The 13,187-nt window shown below is 38.0% G+C and overlaps 1 long non-coding RNA gene and 1 pseudogene across 1 annotated transcript; one reads left to right on the forward strand and one right to left on the reverse strand.

Annotated features, from left to right (window-relative positions):
- The window catches only part of LOC131334693 (basic leucine zipper 23-like), a 40,190-nt pseudogene that overhangs the window by 6,977 nt on the left and 20,026 nt on the right, over positions 1 to 13,187 (forward strand).
- Positions 486 to 1,885, reverse strand: LOC131334701 (uncharacterized). Its single transcript, XR_009202244.1, has 2 exons — positions 1,398 to 1,885; positions 486 to 807 (listed from the first exon to the last, which is right to left on the reverse strand). It is a non-coding gene; the product is annotated as an uncharacterized LOC131334701 (long non-coding RNA).

The following is a 13,187-nucleotide window of genomic DNA, read 5'->3' on the forward strand; positions in this document are numbered from 1 at the left end:
CTCCAACAATAGAAAAATTACCTATAAGCGTATTCACGTTTCAAGTTTTTTAGAGAGTAAAAATATGTGATTAAATTTGTTACAACCCAAGAGAATACCAAGTCACAGGACTTCCAAAATTTTACTATCAAATTAATGGAATACAGGTATATCAACTAAGCTCTAAAAGAAAATATAACAAATCAAACACTATCATGTCTTCAGATCCACTGCCTTACTTGAAAAAAGTTGGATTATGCAACGTGAGTCGACACTCAATAGGAAGCGTGCTAAAGGCGAATATAAGAGAACACAAGCAAAATGCACGATACACAAAATAATTTGTCCTTGTCTACTTCTTTTTGAACAGATCAATTTGTGAGTATATGCAATATTGTAAGAAAACTTGCATTTTATTAAGCCTTAAAAGATAATCATTGGATATATCGTAACTTAGAACAAATGAATACATAATAACTTTTACTTCTCATGCATCCAACCGAAATAATGATAAAAATAATCCGTTCAGATAATAATCCAAATCTCCAAATACCAAGTTATAACCAAACCACGTAAGCTCATCTCATCTCATATATCCAAAATCCTTCAAACATAAACACATCAAATTATAAGTCAATAGGAGAAAATAAGAGCACATAAGGCCGATAGTCCAAATTAACAAGTTGTGTACCAATCCTAGGCGACTGATCAGGTCCCTAATCATCCAAATTTATGGGCTACTAACCCAAAAGCCTATGGAACACCTTATCCTGCGTGGGTTTACGAACTATACACCGACGGATAAACTCATTATCCATATGCTTCCGGCTACACAACAAGTACAAAATGGTCAAGTCAACCTCCAATACGTGGCTCACTAACCCAAATAACAAGTACCAATTTCAAATCATCCAAAACTACGAGAAAGATCATACAATCTAGTCATAGTCTCAACAAAGCCATAATCTATAATCCCGATTTACGGTAGTAAAATTATCATCAAATCAATATATAAGTAGAGTCATTATCAACTGTGGTGTCTAATTACAAGAATTGCTTTAACTTTTCTCTCTGTCATTTTATCAAACACCTTATAGGAATGTATCAAATCATCACATATTAGATCATCCCTTACTCAAACCACACGATCCTCAAACCAGTCCAACATACTAAAATTTACATAATCTAGTAAATAATCATCAAGGTCTTTAATCAATCGTGAAAATTCAAAACTCATGAATAACACATGCTACACATAGTCCACATATACTTTGAACAAGACATACTACGCATAAATCACCTCTACTTGGAACAAATTAGGGTTAACTTAAAATTGAAAAGAAAAACACGATAATCACAGATTTTTAGGTGTATCTCACTATACTTTCTCATATCTTAGCATTTAGCAAGAATCCTACTTCAAAAGAGCCGAATCCCGAAATGCTAGGAACACCAAAGTTGGCCAAATGCAACATTGTTGGGATAGATGTGTAGCCCTCTGTCCGTAGATCACGTTCTCTTCTTGCCTTTTTGCGAGATTCTCGAATCTTGACATCCAATTTTGGGGTTGAAGTCTAGGGTTTGGGTAGAGTTGAGAGACAGAGAGAGAGAACGGGAAAAGGGGGAAAAAAAAAAAGCAGGGAAAACAGAGAACTCCAGAGAGTTCTCGGCTGACTTCAGCCTTTTAAAGTTCAAAATTGCACTATGGCCCCCTTCAAGAATTAAACTATTGTTCCATCTTCTATAATGTTTTGAGTCATTACACTAACACCCATAAAGCTAACAATTAATAATAGTTAACTCTAAAGGCTTATATTAAAAGAAACTCCATCACATATGGGTCCCACGCACTTGGTCCATAGCACACAACTCAAGCCTGATCAACCAAACACACATATACACATATATGCACGTCTATATAAAAAAATCCTTACCTTACTTAATTACTAAATATAATTACACATAACCACATTAAATAAAATAAATTAATATTTAAGACGGGTCTCTACAATAAGGAACGTGGGCCATGAGTTTTATGGAGAGAGTGGATCTTTAAGCAAACTGTTTCAGTCGCTTGAGACTCTACGTTTTGAGAAAATGCCGGAGTGGGTGGATTGGTGTATATTAGATGCTGGAGAGTTCTCTCGGCTTCAAAAGCTTGAGGTTATCGACTGTCCCAAGCTCATCGGACACTTACCGACGAATGTGCCTTCTCTGATGAGACTTAAGATAGTGGATTGCCCAAAGCTTGTGGCTTCACTCTCAAGGACTACTTCTATAAGCAGTCTAGTGTTGAAGCAATGCCAAGGGGTACAGTCGGAGTGGCAAAGTGTGTCTTCTGTTGAAAAACTGGAGATTTCAGGATTTGAAAGCTTGAAGGAATTTGCAAGGGAGCTGGTAATGCTAAAAAATTTGAAGGAGCTGAAGGTAGAGAATTCAAGTCTCTGTGTCCCAATATCGGAGATCAGCCACTGCAGTATGTACCTTGAAAGGCTGGCCTTGGATAGCTGTGAGAGCCTCAAATCCCTCCCACTTGGTTTATTCCCAAAGCTTCGATCTTTGGGAATCAAGGATTGTAAAAATTTTGAGACCCTATTGATTCCGGATGGCATTGTGCTTGAAAATGTGACATTACTTGAGAAACTTAATTACCATCAGTAATTGCAATAATATGTTATCTTTTCCCTGCGGAGGATTACCTGCTCCAAATCTGTCTTCTTTAAGTCTCTTTCGTTGCGAGAAACTGAAGGCTCTGCCAGAACAAATGCTCACCCTCCTTTCGTCTCTTCAGTCGTTAGAGTTATCCAGATGTCAAGAAATTGAGTCTTTTCCGGAAGGAAGGGGGTCTGCCCTTCAAATTGGGTCATCTTAAAATCTGGAATTGCAAGAAACTTGTCGGTGGCCGAAGAGGTTGGGGTTTGCAAACACTACCCTCTCTCACAAGCTTTTCACTGTGGGGTGAATCCGAAGATGTGTTGGAGTCGTTCCCCGAGGAGGGGCTGCTGCCCTCAAGCTCCAATCCTTTCCGGTAGAGAGATTTCCCACTTCCCTCTTATAGCTGTATGTTAGCGGCTGTCCATTGCTGAAGCCTCGTTGCCGCAGGAAGGAAGGAGAAGACTGGCATAAGATTGCTCACATCCCTTTCATAACTATCGATGATGAAGTAATCAGCGAATAAGTCTATCTACGATATGTGGCCAGGGAAAACCAAAGCTTCCCACTCAGGTATTTTTCTTAGAATACTGACAGTAAAAATAACCACCACATATTATTGGTCTTGGTGCCCATTCTAAGATCATTTGGAATTATAGTGAACATTTGATACTCATGTTTATAAGCTGAAAAGCCCGTACCAAATACAGGGTGATTAGGCATGAAGTGGAATAACTTGAAGAAATTGGATGTCATAAGCCTTTTCCTTGTTAATTCTCTTTACTAATGAGATGGTTTCCACTGAAGTTGGTGCTCGTTCAAGCCCGCATGTTACATTCTTTTTCAGTGTCATGCAACTCACTTTATTTTTTGCTCGCTAAACTTCTTTTTTCTTCTTCTTTGGATTAGGCAAAGGCCGCAGCTTTCTTATTTGGTTTTCAAGTTCCTGAGTTTGGAAGCTAGTTGACTGATAACGAACAGCTACAGACATGTACAGCTATGTAGGTTTGATCTCTCATCTTTCTTCAGCATGAGCACTTTGTATTCTTTCCTGGCTTGAAAATTGTAGTTTTCGAAATAGTGATGGGAATATTGACAAGGATTTCTTTTCCAAAAGATTTACAAAATGTTTATTAATTGTATAAATCAGCATAGAATTGCCTTTCAATTGGTCCTATAGTGCTGGCATTCCACTTGGTTTAATGCTGAGCTACACAAGGGCTGGTTTTTCTGTAGAAGAAACGTGAAGGTCTGACTGCGTACTGTTTTGGATCCTTCCCTTGAGTGGTTTAGCCGAAGCTAGATGTTAGCTTTTTTCACTTGCATTTTCTGTAGTTCCTTTAAGTTTACTTTCCAGAGAAAAATGTGATATTGTTGCTTCACTTTCCATTATAAACTACTTGATCCTTCTGTTCTGTAAAGCATCTAAGCTACTGCATATTTCTCTAATTCTTAATTTTTCTAGGTTGGTATTCTACTGAGCATAAGCTCTTGCAGAATCATATAATCTCAATCGTGGCTGTTATTTGATAAAAAGTAAAAACTTACAACTTTGGTCCGGTTGCATTGCATGTCTTCTAAAAGTAGGTGGATCTTGGGTGGCCAAAATTGTATGATAAGCGATGGCAGATCATCTAGGCCGTGTTTGGATTATAACTTTGCTGCTACATATGTTCCAGCTAATAATTTTGTGTCACTATTATGGCAGAGAAAGAAAGAAGTACCCAAGTCTATGGCTTTTGATAACTATCAGTCACAATCAGGACATGTATCCCTCACCCTTATTACCAGGTGCTTAATCTTTTTCATTTTGAAGCATATAACTACTAATATAACTATGTTTCAGGAACTGTCTAACTCCAGAATATTGCTACTTTTGGAATTGTGCTATTTTGCTTGTAGTTATATTTTCACTCTTTATATAATTTGTCCCTTCTTTGTTCTGTAGGAAACAGTACCATCGCAACAGCAACAAGCCGTTCCAACGAATCCATAGAGCTCTGCACATGGGATGCATTATGGAGCCAGCACCACTCTCAAATGTTTCTCCCATCCCAATTTTCGAAGCACCTCAAGTTCAACCGATATTTACATAATTGGTTTTAATTCCACTGATGCTCGTACTGAAAGATAGTTCTCCTCGCCAGAATTACAATTCTCAACTTTGAGGCCAGAACTTTTGGCGTTTGCGATGGTAATAGCATGAACCTGTTGATCCTCAGTTTCACTTAAATATTTTATTCTTCCTATTATTTTGATGTTCTTTCCAACTTTCAGTTTATACGAAGGAAATTTTGCCACAAACTTTGATTCTGTTGAGATGTTGACACATTCATACAAGATGAACTTTGCTACTCCGTAGGTAAAACAGTAAGACACTTCGTCCGTGCAACCCCTCCTGTGTTCAGGAATGTGGAGCAATACCAGCAACTGACATTGGGTTCTCAGCTGTATCCTGTAAGTTTGTTTTTATGAGATTATGTTCACTTAGACTTTAGTCGACTGTGTCAATGTTGCATTGCGGTATATTGAATTTACTCTTTAATTAATTTTTTAGGGAACCGACAACCCCAATTATCAGACAGGACATCCTGGTGGTGGTTCATTGCCCTATTCCATCTCAAGTACAGTTCCTGGACATAAGATGTCTCAGTTTTTGACTCCGACCCCAGCATCTAGGAGATTCGTGCTGGTTACTAGTGCAGGAGTCCAAAGACCTGACATGGGTTCAACACAGCCCTACTCAGCCAGTCCAAGTTCAATCAGCCAGCACATGTCCAACACAGTCCAGACAGATGATACTTCAAATGTACCCGGTAATAGTTTATGTCACACATTTCTTTTGCTTTTGTTTAACGTTTTGTCTAAACTAAGTGATGATACAAAGGATAACTTTTAAGAAAGTGTGATTTCAGATCTTCATATTTTATGAAAAATGAAAAAAAAAATACCATAAAGATATTGCCCCCTCTGATGTGTGTTGTTGTTATTTGTGAATAATGTGCTTCTGCCTATTAAAGACCTGTCATTATGACCTTGACGCGGCTTTTTAATGAGACATCAGAAGCACTGGGAGGTTCACGTGCAAGTCCAGCTAAGAAGCGAGAAATTGATGATAATTCAAGGAAAATAGGTGCCCTTGTTTGCCAAGCTTAACAGCGGGGACATCTCAGAAACTACTGCTGAAAACCTTGTTCAGCTCTGTCAGTCGTTGGACAATGCTGAATTCAGTACTGCTCTTCAAATCCTGGTACCACTCTTCCTACCTCAATTTCTTAACCATGAGAATGCAGTACCCCCACTTTTCTGTTTTCCCCCTTCGTTGTGATCCCTGCATTTGTACTGCCTCGCACAGGTGCAACTTACGACTAGTGACTGGATGGGTACTATTTCTGGCTAGCAACACTTAAATGAAGGATCAAGAATCGACAAATTGTGAGATGAATTGGAACGGAAAACTCCACCGAGCATTAGAATTGGAGTTTGAAATTCTGTCATTGTGGTGCGATGCCGGGGTTCTGATACCTGTATATATACAAGAACTCGCATTTTCAGATAGGTTACGGCAGGCATATGGTTTCAATTTCTTGGAGTTTTAAAAGCAGTAAACAGATGGAAGTTCTCAGGAGATTTGTGGACTTTGCTGATTGTTTCACAGCTATATTTTGTTGTGTTTAGAAATAAATATATGAATACGTCAGTAATTTTTTGGTCCACATTCCATGCATTAAAGTTGCTTTGGGTGATTAACTTCTAACTTCTTGTCCCTTGTGTGTTTGGGAGGCCATTGATTTGTACTTCTGATGACTATTGAACAAGATCACTCCCTGTTCTGGTGATGGTGTTTCTTTTTTCTTAGGAGAAAATCCTCTCCAATCTCTGAAATGTTATGAATAAGTCAGTAATGTTATGGACCACTTAGATTGTTGGAGCTTTTCGTTTTTTGAAGGCCATTGAGATTATCAAGTAAGAGCATCCACATCAGGCTCTCTATATTTTGGACCAAATTACCCCTTAAAAAGCCACTTTATTATTTTAGCTGCTCACTTTTAAAATATCTACTGCATCAGACTCTCTATATCAAAACCATTCCATTAAGGCCCAACATTTAACCTTTTCTTTCAATGTGACAACGAATTAAACCTAGGGTAGGTAGGTGCATATAAGGCATAAACCTTTTGTTTATATCATCAGGTGAACTTTCGTCTTCATTTCCACAATGTTATCTTTTCTTTTCCTGGAGCCACCAATTAAAATTTGGGGACGGAACATGTATAGACATAGACCAGCTTTTCTTTTTATTACGGGTAAGTAAACTTTGGTCTTTCAATCTTTGTTTGGTTCCGGCAAGCAACCCCCATGCCAGTAATAGTTGTGTCTTGCATCAGAAAGCTTGATTTTCATCAATTGATTCTTTTCTTTAAAATCAACCAATGATTGGATCTATCCTTGGTCGCTTTGTTCACATCTAAGATTGCCAAATTCTTGTCCTTTATTTTTTTTTTTCCAACGATAGGATGTTACAGGTTAGTTGTTAGTTGTTACGACGGGAGTCGAGCACCTTCTCGATGAGGACTAGAACTCAGGACCTCTCCCTTAGAAGGGAGAATAATGAACCAACCACACTAATCCTGTAATCCAATTGCTTCGAAAACAACCAATTTTTTCCAAGAATCGTGATGTTAATAGAATCTAAAGTGAATAAAGGAGAAGCCTATAGTACACACTTCAAAAAATTTCGGTTGCTAAAAAATGTAACTACTGGTAAAAATAAAAATAAAAAACATAAAAGACCAAAAAAATACACAGATATTTTAGGGTCTGTACACCTCTATCTATAATTTCGCCCAAAAAATTGCCTAAAACAAAAACTATGAGGTACAGCCGTATAAGTTATAACTAAACAAAAAAAGAATGCGTAACCTACACCCAAAAAAGGCATAACAGTTTTAGTTTTCTCCAAAAAAATGTAGATAAGTTTCCAACCAGTATCACTTTGTGGGTGTCCCGGTCATTCTAGGGACACCATAATTTTTGGCTTTATGATGCTTGTCTCTCATGCCTTCTTGTAATCCTTTTTTCCATATCAATAAAATATTTTTCTTGCTGTTCAAAAAAACAAAAAGTGAATGGAGCATGGAAAGGGGGATATGGGCTTGGAGCTTTTGGAGTAATTATTAGGAATGATATGGGTCAATTTTGAGCTGCGGCTAATGGAAAAGTGGAATGGTGCACAGGGCCTTTGGTGGCTGAAGCAATAGCATTTCGTAGGAGAGTTCAACTGGGCCAACAACTGGGTTTGAGGGATGTGTTTTTGGAAGGAGATTCACAGGCGGTGGTGAATATGATCAATGGGCTAGTAACGGTAGGCCAAGAAGTGAGGATTATCATTGAAGATATCTAGGCTTTGAGCAAATGTTTTTCTTCTTGTATTTTCTCTTATAGCCCTAGGTCTACTAATTCAGTTGCACATCTTTTGGCTAGCAAGGGTTTATTTGGGATGAGGTATAGTCTTTGGACTGAGTCTCCCGTTTGGCTTCTCGATCCCCTAGGTAGGGATGGGGTTTTCTTTTGATGTATGAGTTTCGACGTAATAATATCACCGATTATCGTTTTGGGAAAAAAAAGAGACTTTTCACTGGTATCTTCAAGAACAACCAAATAGTCAATCTTGGTATTATGTTCCTCGTTTTCTTTCTGGCAAAATTCACGCTACTGTGGTTTTTGTCCTTATCGATTTGCTAAGGAATACGTTCTTCGTGGATGAGGCTGCTAATGATTTCCCCTCCCTATTTTGCAGCATGTGCGTTTGTATCGAGAAATTTTTCAGTGCCGGCTGGGCACCAGCCACGTGGTGCCGTGCACCAATCTCGGCCGTCCAATGAAATTTTGGACGGCTCAAATCTGTTCGGCTGATTTTATAAAGTGTGAAATAACTAAAATACCCCTCGATAGCTGAACAGATCTGAGCGCTGAACAGATCTGAGCCGTCCAAAACTTCATTGGACGGCCGAGATGGTGCACGGCACCACGTGGCCAGTGCCCAGCCAGCACCGAAGAATTTCTCGTTTGTATCAAAATGGAACTTTCTTGGTAACTGCCCCGGAAAAATAAAATTAATGAGACAGAGAGAGAAGTTGACAATAGATCCCTTTTGGTATTGCAACACAGACAAAGAGCTCTAATTTTTGTGGGGCTCAATTCGGGTTCCATAAAAATGATCCGAACCGCTAATTATTTTTAAAACATCTTTTTATGGAGCCCTGTAAAAAATCAGCTTAACTCGATATTGGTAAGGATTTTTTGTGAATTTGTAGGGGAGAAACTAAGCAGTTAAGTAGTTTCACCTCCACAAATTATAAAAAAATCCTTACCAATATCGGGTTGTGCTGATTTTTTACAGGGCTCCATAAAAAAATGTTTAAAAAATAATGAGCGGTTTGAATCATCTTTGTGAGACCCGAAGTGGGCCCCACAAAATTGATATGTACATAATATGTATATTTCATATGTACCCCTAGCATTTTTGCTCTGTATAGTGTCAAAAACTTCGTTCAATTGCAGTTACTTAGAAAATCACTTGCAATTGGGTTCCCTCCTTACTGATTCTAGATACTTTTCATTTTCGTTTTTCATTTTCCTTCTGGTATGTGTGATCTTGGTTTGATGGGAAAAGAAAAATAAATCTAGACATTCCTATTCAATTTTTTCGGGCATACTAAGTAAAATGCATTCTGGCAAATATAATTTCGTTTTCTCTTTGGTTTTTAAACTCAACAAAGGCGAAAAGAAAATATCGGTTCTTTTGCTACAAATTCGATATTATATCTTTTACCATTCCTTTCTTTTCTCTCCAAAGATCCATTTATAGTCTTACAATATTTATAATCTTCATTGCTCTGTTGATCAATATTCGTGGATGAAAATAATGTAAAACATGGGCGATATTTGTATGTTGTATTCATCAGTTCTACAATGCACCACTGGCATATGTACAATTCCCAACTTTGTCCAACATACGACAAGCTTGTGTAAACTACATACTTTTGCAAATACACTCACTCTCTTTGTATTTCCCGAGTTCAAGTTTAATTTCACGGCCAAACCCGTCCCGCTAATGATTGGGGCTTACAAAACTTTGATTTCTTGATCAAAGCCATGTACCACTGGAGGTGCTAAGGAATTCCCAATTTGTTTGCACAATGTCCACTATTACAACTTTGTGGTTTACAGCAAAAAAAAGGAGATGAACCTCGCCCCCTCTTTTCCGACAATTTGGAGGAAACCCAGAAAAAAAGAGGTGAAAAGGAAAACTGCGTGGTGTTTTCACTCCAGCAATTTGGAGGAAACCCACAAAATCACAATCAGTTGGAGGAATCAAACCGTGTGGGGTTGCTCAATCGCTAATAGTCTTCAGCACTACAAATAATTGACCGTGACCCAATTTATGGCTTTGGACCTTTATCTGGTCAGTTCACCTTCCTAACTTTAGGCTATGTTTTCGCTAACCAAAAAATTGTAGACTACAACTTTCTAGTTTTGTTTTTATTTAAAAAAAAAATTACTGTTGTTAGTTTTACGTCATATTTTTTGTGGTTTACCGAAAAAAAAGAAAAGAAAGAGATGAACCTTCCCCCTCTTTTCCAGCAAATAGCTAGGAGGCAACCTAGAAAAAAGTTGCAAAAGGAAAAACCTTGTGGGGTGGGTTCTCTTCCACCACCAATGTCCAATCCAGTTAGAATTGGCATCAAATTATCACTTGCTCAATTGGTTGTTCATTTCGTGAAAAATAAAAATAAAAATAAAAATTGATTGTTCGTTGCTAAAAGTCTTCGCCATTATTGCCTGTGACCTTTTTGCCTTGGTTCAGTTAGCTGTTACGTCCTTGTTTTTGCCGTTTTTCTAGTTTGTTTGCTGAAATCTTAGTTTTGGTGTGGCTGCTCTTACAGTGTACTAAGGCCATTTTTTGTTTAAATTCTATCATATCTTTGGAGTACAATTTTTTTTTTCAAATTGCCTTATTTTTCGCTTTACAAGTCAAGTTATTTTCTCACAATACATCACCTTTAATTTTAAAAAAACCTTTTTGCCTTGGTTCAGTTAGCCGTTACGTCCTTGGTTCGAACAATTGAAAAAAAAAAAAAAACCACATTGAGTAATCTCAAAAACCAGCAGGTTTTGGCCAGCACAGCAGCCGCTGTTCATTGAGGGACAGCAGCCCCCCTTCCTCCGGTCTATGAAGCTATCAACCATTAGAAAACGAAATTTAGAAGTCTACATAGATCAACCAAATTCAACTTAGAGAATTTTTAAATTTCCTTTACCAAATTAGCAAATTTGACTGTAAAAGCGGTTTTTGTCAAATTTAGCTTGAAGACTCAAAATAGTTAACGGCTTTTAGTACATCTAGAGGAAATTTTTTTTATAAGCAAAAGAATTTTATTAATCTCCGAATTTTAGAAATTACAAAGATTAAAAGAACAAAGACAAATGAAAATGAAAATTACTTAATTTTGAAAGCAACCCATGCCCCCACCGTTAAGATCCAAAACCCACCACACTAGAAACCAAAGATTGATTCCCCTCTTGATCGTTTCCACCCTTTCCTTTTCTCTTCGTTGTCAACTAGCGTTGTGCTTGTTCGATGCACGGGGTCAAAAAAAACCAATGCGATTTTTTTTATCTCGTGCATCGAATGGACACAAAAAAAAAAAAAAAGAGGTGACATTCAATGCACAGGAAGACAGATCTATTATGCATCAAAATGCCCGTTTGATGCACCGAAAGACATGTGTGGTGAAAAAATGAATATGGAGTACCACGTGACGGTACCTCACTAGGACAATAGAATAGTTTTTCCTAAGTCTCTCTCTCTCTCTCTCTCTCTCTCTCTCTCTCTCTCTCTCTCTCTCTCTCTCTCTCTCTCTCTCTCTCTCTCTCTCTCTCTCTCTCTCTCTCTCTCTCTCTCTCTCGTTTTTCTCTTTCTCATTTTGTATTTTGGAAATTCTAACTCCACACTCACAATAGGAGTGGGTCTCATACACACTCGGTGTGTAGTGCGCGCGGGCTCCCACTCCACTTCTATTGTAAGTGAGGGTGTGTAATTAGGTATAGAGGTAGAATGATTATTTATATTTTTATAAACAACGCACTACTCAAAAGCCAAAAAAAATTTAAAATTTAATGTTTCTGACTTTGAGTAGTGCATTGTTTATAAAAATATATAAACCCAATTGATATTTTTGCACAACAATTTTAGACTCTTTTTTCGCCCATAGTTTGTAGCAACTGAGGGTAATGTATTTGAGGGCTAGGACAGATATTCTATTTGAAAAGTAACAAGGTTTAAAAGCTACTAGGTTTTATTTGAACAGTTGAAAGGTCAGGAAAATGGTGGTATTTCCAATTTTTAAAGATTAGGAATGAGATTAGTGTCGACGATCGAAAAGTGGGAAGGTTTTGTGGTGGAGTTCGACAGACGGAGGTTGTGGTGGTGAGCTAATGGATTTGCGGTAGTAATGGTGGCGTTGAGGTTATGGCCGGTGGGAGGTTGAAATGGTGTGTTCGGCAGTAGGTGTACCGGGTTTCGGGCCATGGCAGACTTGGCAGTTGGATTTCGGTGGTAGGAGTGGGCGAATTAGAATTTTCATGTTGATTTTTCTTTGCCTAAGAGCATATCCGCAGTGGAATAATCAAAATCAAAATATTATTAAGGTTAACAATTTTTGTTTAAAAAGTGTTCATATCGGAATAGCAAACTAAACCCAACTAAATCCTACTCCAACTAAATCATTGCTCCAAACAGACGGATAAATCTCTCACAAGGGACACTAAAGAAAAGAACCAAAAAAAAAAAAAAAATGGTAACGGAATCGGACAGAGTCCGCCCTACCATAGCAGACTTCATCCACCCACCTAGATATCCCACTCCGGCGGGAGGAGGACGCCTCTGGCGACCACGATCTGCAAGGCACTACATCCAAAAGCCATTAGACTGCACGACGGAAGAGGCGGAGGAGGGGCGGCGAATGGTAGTTTGGAGAGGAGGAGGGGGAAAGAGAGAAAGCCTCCGAGATCTAGAATCGGGAGATGAAAAATCCTACGAGGGGGAGAAATCCCTCCCCTCCCGTCACCCATTGCGGCATAAACCCTAAGGGGATGGGAAGGAGAGAGATAGGGAGTGGCGGCTTCCTTAGGGTTAGAGGGAGAGATAGCAATCATCTTAGAGTATTCACAATGATATAATCAAAACAAAAAATGTTTATAAGGTTAGCAACATTTGCTCAAAAAGAACTCATATTGGAATAACCAAATTTAGAAATATCTTAGCAACTCATCAAATTTTGGCTCTTAGATAATCAAAACTACCAACATTTTGTCAATAATCAAATTTAATTGTCTTCACATTTCCTCAATCAAGTACACCATCATTATACAAAAACCTTTTTTCTTCCATTTTCAACATGTTTATAACAAAAATACTTTTAAAAACAGTTTTTATTTTTTTGCAAAAATAGTTTTTTTACATGTTTTTTTATTAAAACTGTTTTTTCCAA

This window comes from Rhododendron vialii, chromosome 7a (genome assembly GCF_030253575.1).
Source record: "Rhododendron vialii isolate Sample 1 chromosome 7a, ASM3025357v1".
NCBI lineage: Eukaryota > Viridiplantae > Streptophyta > Magnoliopsida > Ericales > Ericaceae > Rhododendron > Rhododendron vialii.